Source organism: Malus sylvestris, chromosome 15, assembly GCF_916048215.2.
Source record: "Malus sylvestris chromosome 15, drMalSylv7.2, whole genome shotgun sequence".
Classification (NCBI taxonomy): Eukaryota; Viridiplantae; Streptophyta; class Magnoliopsida; order Rosales; family Rosaceae; genus Malus; species Malus sylvestris.
Genome location: NC_062274.1, coordinates 30,485,535 through 30,494,093, shown reverse-complemented (window position 1 = coordinate 30,494,093; position 8,559 = coordinate 30,485,535).

The window sequence follows — 8,559 nt, the reverse complement described above, 5'->3', positions numbered from 1 at the left end:
ATTCGGTCCATGGTGGAAGTGTCTTTATCGTCAGAGGCGACGTCGTACCAGAAGGTGATGCAGTTGTAGCGTAGTTGTTTTGAAGTAGCCATCATAGTGGTATAGTGATCTGGTCATAAGGAATATGAGTTAACTCTCTATAAAAGCACCAATTGTTAGAACCAAATTCGCACACCGCCGTAGGAGGTGGAAATGATAAATTTGAGTAACCCGTAAAAGAACAAACAACTGTGAGCTAGCCAAAGCCCGGGTGTGTGCCAATCAAAGGTTTTCCGATGGTAATTAGTAAGCAATATAAGAGTCAAGTAGTGGATAAGAGAATAAGTATGTGATAACTACGCTACGAAGAGATGAACCATGTAAGGGTGTATTTATACCAGTTGAGGATGAGACATTTTAGGATAGTAGAATCCTTATTAAACTGGGAGAACTAGGAAGTAGATATTACATCCTCTTAGAAGTGTGATTACTTGCGGCACACACCAATCTTTGGATTGTAAAGACTCCATACCTACTGATTCCTTGCTGTATTAGGTTTCCGTATCTTGTGAAACAATAATGGTTTATTTCAGCGAGGTCGTCGGACTTTGCACACTAGTTTCGGAATAGGATGATGGTGGCATCGTTGTTCCATTTATTTAACTCCTTAGTGGAGGATGTCGAGTCCATGACCAGATTTCTGAAGTATGCGAATTCTGATCCACCTTACTCCGGTCCCAGGCAATCATGGTCCCACAACTGATCAACGAAGATAGAAGATGGAGTATATTGCTTCTCTTGGATTCGATTACTTAGCAAATAGGAATGAACAAGATAACCGTTACAAACCCACTCACGCTTACAACATTACCCAAGTTACGTGCACAACACATGTACAACTTAAGATACATAGCTGCTATAACAACTATTATTCACATAGCCTATGAGCTAGTTCTAATCTTAGCCGTTCATTACAAACAATAACATAAGAACAAATAAACCAATAAATTCGACATTTAACGTAAGTGTAATATACACAAATGCTTATATTTTTTGTACAATTCTACATTTTGAGTCTTAGAAGGTATTCATCTATCAACTTATAGCCAAGGTTCTAAAAAACGCTAGGCGCTAGTCGGGGTCTAGGCGGCTAGGCGGGGTCTAGGCGGCCTAGGCGGATTTAGGTAAATTTCTTATATATTATATGAATTAATTAAATTTACTATATCAGATGTAAATAATTATTGAATAATTTGTTATTTCTTATAAAAGAACATACATATGTGAATGTTTTATGTACATATATAATATGCTTGCCTAGGAAAAAAAATATTATCTAAATAACTTATAATTTTAATATATATATATATATATATATATATATATATATATATATATATATATAAAGCCTACGCAAGTGGGTGGTTTTGATAATTAAAGTTGTCCACCCTATTTCACATCACCCAACCCCTAGACCTTAGTCATCATCAGTTTTTTACCTTGGAAAGTGAAATGCCATCATCAGTTTTTCACATCACCCTATTTTGTTTCTTCTTATTTGCCTTTTCAGAATCTCAAAATTTTAGTCTCTCTCTCTCTCTCTCTCTCGCTTGTTCTTTTTCCAGAAACCTCTAGGAAAGCAACCATGGCTATATTTAGATGCAGACGCATATGGGAGTTTCGATGCAGATGCGAGAGTTAGAGTTGCAGATCCGATGAGAGTTCGAGACGGGAAGAGTTGCAGAGCCTTCAACGCCGACAAGAATGGAGACCGTGGAAACTAAGAGAGATGATCGAAGACGATGGCCCAGAAAACCTCTCAAAGTTGCAGCGAGTGAGTGCATTGTAGTTGAGGAAGAAGAGACGAAGTGGACGATGAGACTTGGTTTCTGAAATTGGTTTCAAAAAAAAAAAAAAAATCGCTCAGCTCCGCCTAGCCGCCTAGTCTGCCTAGGCAACCGCCTAGAGTACAGCCGATTTTTTCGGTCGATTTGTAAGAAAACGCCTCGGATGGTGACCGCCCAGCGCCTAGGCGGCCGCCTAGGCCGTTTTTTAGAACATTGCTTATAGCTCTCCAATTTATTTTATTTTAATTTTTAATCTTGGCATCGTTTATGTATTCAGTTGTACTCTCTAAGTCCACATATATTGTTTTCTAATCGAAATATTTTATAACTGTCAGCAAAATTAATTAGTTTGGAAACAAAAAAAAAGTATTAATCAATCTACATAGGGCACCATTTGAAATTTCACCCCGGACATATTTAGGGATACTTTGGATGCGATCCCTAATCCTTAACATTCTTTGATTAAAACCTTAATGGTATTCAAAGTTTGATCAAAGTTCCTTGACTTTGTACACCTCATTATATTACTATTAATATTTATATTTTTATAGTTTTGACATTAATTGTTTGATATTTTATGAGATTTATAATCTTATAAATTTAAAATCTCTCATTATAATACTATTAAAAACAGTTACAATAAAAGAATTTAAACATTTTGATTGAATAAATGGATAAAAACTATGTAAAAATAAGAAATAATAAATGGCAAAAGAATGTATCCATAGTGTTAAAAAAATTAGTACATTTCACATATGTACATTAATAAAGAAGAATGGGTACATTATAAATAAATTAGGGTACATATAAAAGATTAAAAAATTATGAGTACAAATGAATTTTTTAAAAATATAGGCCCTAAAAGAAATTAATACATGGGTACAAAATAAAACTAAAAAGAAAATACTACAAATTTTAAAAAAATGTTCAAATTAAAAGTGGGTACAAACTAAAAATATAAATATATGATACAAAGTTTAGGTATAAAACGTAAATATACCATATGTAATTTTTCTATCATTGATTAAATATACAATGTCACGTGACGGCATATGTCACATCCCGGCCCGGGGTCCACCACATCCCGGGCTCGCTCCACCACCGTAGCACGATATTGTTCGTTCTGGGCCCCGACTACGCCCTCACGGTTTTGTTTCTAGGAACTCACACGAGAACTTCCTAGTGGGTCACCCATCATGGGATTACTCTTGCACAAACTCGCTTAACTTCGGAGTTCCGATGGAACCCGAAGACAGTGAGCTCCCAAAAGGCCTCATGCTAGGTAGGGATGAGAATATACATTTAAGGATCACTCTCTTGTGCGATGTGGGATGTCACAGTATACACATGGGTACAAACATAAATAAAACTTTAAAAAATATGGGCACAAAAAGAAACTAATATATGGGTACAAATTAAAAATGAAAAGAAAATTGGTACAAATTAAAAAATATTTGCAAATTAAAAATAGGTACAAACTAAAAATAAAAATATATGATAAAAAATTTAGCCCTAAATATAAACATACTAATCGTGACATTTTTGACACTAAAGGAATATATTTAAAAATAAAAATATTTTATTATTCAAATAATTAATAATGTTATTAATACCCAAGGACCTTGATCAAAAATTAAAAATGAATAGGATTTTAATTAATGGAGTAACAAAAAGAAGGATGTGAACCTAATTTCTCCTTTAAAACTCAAGACCGGCCTTGATTGTCACAGCCTGTCCCGGAAATGTGTATTATTTTATTCTTGATGATGTGAAATGACGGAAATACCCATGGATGTTAAATTGTGTGATGTGGTCTAAGTGTTGTGTATGGATCACTATTCTCAAATCCTAATTGTTTTAGACCAATTAGGATTAGGTATATTGTGTATTTTGGGTTGTTGACCAATTCTAGACCACACACACACACATCCACTTCTCTCTCTCACTCCCGTACTCTCCTTCTCAGTTCACTCTCTCTCCCCCTTCTCGTACGGACAACTCCCAAACACCAGTTACCATTTACAGATCGAGGGATTTAAAGTCACCATCATCTTCCTGGTAACTCCACGAGTCGAATGGTACCCTTAGTTCGAGGAGAAGTTCACAGGAACTCGAGGAGCTAGAAGCTTTGGTGTGAGGTAACGTGTTTTAATGGTTAAGAAAGGTTCTAAACAACTTTATTTAAGTTTTTGAGAAGTTTCGAGTTGTTTTGGACGTTGAAAACCCGAGAAACCATAACCCCGATCTTGAGTATTGTGCATGCACTAATTAATGCATGGTTTTTAGGAGTTTTGAAGCTCATAGGGAGCTTTAGGAGGTCGCAAGGAAGCTCGGAGTGGATCGTTGGTGAAAATTGGACGTCAGAAAGCCCAAGTTCGAGGAATTGCAGAGGTCACAGGATTTTCAAGCTTGCTCCGACGTGATTTCGTGAGATTTGAGGCTTCAAATAGGTATAACGTGATTTTATGAACTCTAAGCTTCATTTTGGTAGTAATTTCGTAGGAAATGGTTGAGAAACGAGCGAGATTAGTGAGTTTAAAGATTTTTCCAGTTTTCGAAGATGGCGACGGTCGTCGGAGTCTGAGGTTGAAGATGACGGAATATTCCGTCAATTCTGACGGAATATTTTAACGCCGTCAGTTAAAGGTAACGGAATCTGTTAGGTTTTAACGAAATATTCCTTAACGGTGGTTAGGGAATCCGTCAGGTTTGGCTGCGCGTGCGGGTGCGTTTTGCCGTGCCTTTGCCGGTGCGTGGCGGCGTGTGAGCCATTGAAAAATTATTCTAAAAAATTTCACGATGTCCGTGAGGTTGTGTAGGTCACTGTGGTATATTCATATACCCATTTTGAGCAATGTTTGAGAAGTTATTAGCTAGTTTTGCCTATGTGCTTTAAAATAACATTTTTATAGTTAATTCGCATATAGGTGAGACTTATCCCGAGGACGAGCCTATCCACGGGCGACTCTGGGGTTACGACCCGTCGACATATCAGTGAGTGGGCTTTTGTTTTTAGTATATATTTATATACTTGATATATTTCCCAGAAATGCATTTTTTAAGGAAAGTATGCTTAGAAATAATATGCCAAATGCTTCTATATTTTGAATATGCATTGCATGGTTGCATATATATATGAATGTGGTGCTGTGGAGGCACAGGTGAGTTCAGGTAAGTTATGTTTGGTTGTGTGAATCATCGATAATGTGATATGTGATATGTGATATGTGATTAAGTAATGTTTAGCTCATAAAGCTGCACCTAGGGTGATTGTGAATTAGCCAGAGATATGAATTACATGCTTGTTTATTTACGTCACCTCCCGCACAATATGCTCATATTGGATCCAACTTAAGTGCACAGTCTTGTCGTACAGACCTTATTCATGGTTCCGACTCGTAGGTGACTAGCTATTTATCGCCCGGCTATTATGAGAAAATAGAGTTGAGCATAATTATAGTACACCCAACCTTGTCGTACAGACTCTGTCTAGGGGTTCTGACTTATGTGCAGTACATTGCCATATAGGTCATAGTAATGACTCCGGCTAGATTGAGTTTGAGCTATGAATTCAGCCGTACAGACTACCACAGAAGTTCCGGTTAACATATCATATTTCTCTGAAATTATTATTACTAGGATTGTTTACTTTGTTATATTTTGGCATGGCATACATATGAATATGATTATGTGAAGCATGAACTGAATTGATATGATTTCAGATATATATATATATATATGCTTATATCTTGATTATGGGAAAATAATACAAGTTTTGCAGCGAAGGGCTAGTATATTGATAAATGAAATGTTTTTGTAAAACATTTGTTTTTGCCCACTAACGTTTTCTGTTTTGCGCCCCTCCAGGTTCCAAGTAAGCTTGCTGTTGGTGGCTCGGGATCGTCGGCAGTTCTGACCTATTGAATAATAGTAGGACATTTCTGGTACTGTGTAACTAGTACTTGTCCTACTAGACTGCACCTAGACTTTTTATGCTATGATTAGGAATGTTTACGGTTGTAATTAACTCCTATCACTCTCTGCTAGTAGTGCACTATATTAATGTGGATTTTAATTATTTGTATATTTGCTATCTTTATTGCTTCTGCACTGTGCACATGGCTACGTCACTCTTACGTGACGGCCAGCATGCCTTGACCTCGGTCGAGGTGTGTCAATTTGGTAGCAGAGCATAGGTTTAACAGTCCTGTATAAATTCTTGAATGTTCTAATACTTGTGATGTTTTATGTCAGAACTATGCCGCCTCGTAGAGAGCCCCGTCAACCAGCTGAATCTAGTTTCCCTGATATTGCTCAATTATGGGAAGTTATAGTTTCTACCATTCAGACAGCATTTCGTACTCCCCAGAGGACACCTCTTGAGACAGTTCATAATCTGAAGTTGACTCACTTCATGGGTAATGAAGGTTATGAGGGGGCAGAAAAATGGCTGAATCATGTGGAGAAGACCTTCCAGGTGATGCAGAGTCAGGGGAATCTTCCTCCTGATAGGTGGGTCGAGACGACTACCTGGTTTTTGGGAGAATAGCCTGCATCTTGGTGGAGACAAAAGTCTTACGAGATGACCCCATAAGAGATTATGGACTAGGGAGTGTTTAAGAAGCGGTTTCGAAAAAAGGTTCATTCCTCCTGCTTATATCAATCTTAAGAAACAGGAGTTTACTCATCTGAGGCAAGGAAATGTGTCTTCTAATGAGTATTACAGGATGTTTACTGATCTGTCGAGATATGATCCGAAGGTTGCTACTAATCCGGTAGAGATGCTTCAACGTTTTAGTTTGGGTACTAATAAGAAATGGCGTTCCATAGCAACATCGACTCACTGTGTCGCTTACCATGAGTTTTATGAGATTCTATTGAAGATTGATGCCTCAGAGAACATGCCTAGTGAAAGTGAAGATGAAAAGGGAAAGAATGGGGGTCGGAGGCGAGATGACAAAGGAAAAGGGCAAGCATTTCAGGGACCCCGCAAGACTCAGAACTTTAAGAGAAGTGGTGGCAGATCTAGCTCTTCTAGTGGGGGATTGAGTACTAATATGTAGAGGAGAGGTGGTACATTCACTGGAGGTCCGAAGTTCCAGAGATAGAGAGCTTTTGGTGGTTCAGGTGGATCTGGTGCCCCCTTATGCCGCAGGTGTAATAATCAGCATTTTGGGGAGTGTAGGAGAGGCAGGAATGTATGTTTTACTTATGGACAGATGGGTCATAGGGCTTTTCAATGCCCTTAGAGTCAGCAGAGACCCCAGTAACCTTCATTCCCACCATCTGCATCTACCTAGCACGCTTCAGGATCTAGTGGTTATACTGAGACTGGACGAGGAGGTGCCTACCATTACCAGGACAACGCCGCTCCCTACACCTCAGGTCAGCAGCAGTACTCTCAGGATCTTCAGTATCAGAATGGGTATCCTCAGTACCAGGGAAGATCTATGTCTTATCAGCCATATTCAGTCGGTGAATCTCAGTGGTATCAAGGGGGACAGCCTCAGTAGGGAGAGATTGCTGCTAGTAGTGCAGGATCTTCGAGGCAGTCGGGTCAGCAGAGACAGAGACGTGGTGTTCATGCCAACAGAGGTCGCGGTGGACGACAACAAAACCAAGCACGTATCCATAACATGTCATTGCAAGATGCCCAGAATAATCCAGATTTAATCATGGGTACGTTAAATATTCTTGGTCATTTTACTAGAGTGTTGATTGATTGTGGTGCTACACATTCTGTTATTTCTCATTCATTTGCTCAAGTGACACAACCTCATCCTACACCTGTAGGATATAATTTAGAATTTTCTATGCCTGGAGGGGATAACTATTTTGTGGATTGAGTATATCCAAGATGTCCAATGATAGTAGATGGTATTATTATGCTGGCTAATCTTATGCCATTGGATATTATGGATTTTGATGTGATTTTGGGCACTGACTGGTTACACTATAATCCTGCCAAGATAGATTGTTATGGGAAAACAGTCACATTTCATTGTCCTGGATTACCTGAAGTTACATTTGTAGGAGAGCCTAGTGGGGTGAGGCATGGTATTATTTCAACCATGAAAGCAAATAGATTGTTGTCGAAAGGTTGTCAGGGATATTTGGCTCATGTAGTGTTGAATGATGATGCTCCTAATAGTGTAGAGGATGTTCGTGTGGTCAGATATTTTACGGATGAATTCCCTGAGGATTTGCCTGGATTGCCGCCATATAAAGAGATGGAGTTTGTTATTGATCTGCTTCTAGGTACGAATCCTATATCCTTGACTCCTTACATAATGGCTCTTGCTGAATTAAGAGAATTGAAAGTGCAATTGCAAGAGTTAGTGGATAAAGGTTTTATTCAGCCGAGTAGTTCACCTTGGGGAGCTCCATTCTTATTTGTGACGAAGAAAAATGGAATTTTGAGGCTGTGCATTGATTACAGGCAATTGAATCGGGTAACCATTAAAAACCGTTATCCATTGCCCCGTATAGATGATTTATTTGATCAACTCAGAGGTGCCTGTGTATTTTCTAAGATTGACTTGAGGTTGGGATATTATCAGTTGAAGATTAAAAATGAAGATGTCCCTAAAACCGCATTCAGGACTCGATATGGTCATTATGAGTTTCTTCTGATGCCATTCGGGTTAACTAATGCACCAGCAGCTTTCATGGATTTGATGAATTGAGTATTCCAGCTATATTTGGACAGGTTTTTTATTGTCTTCATTAACGA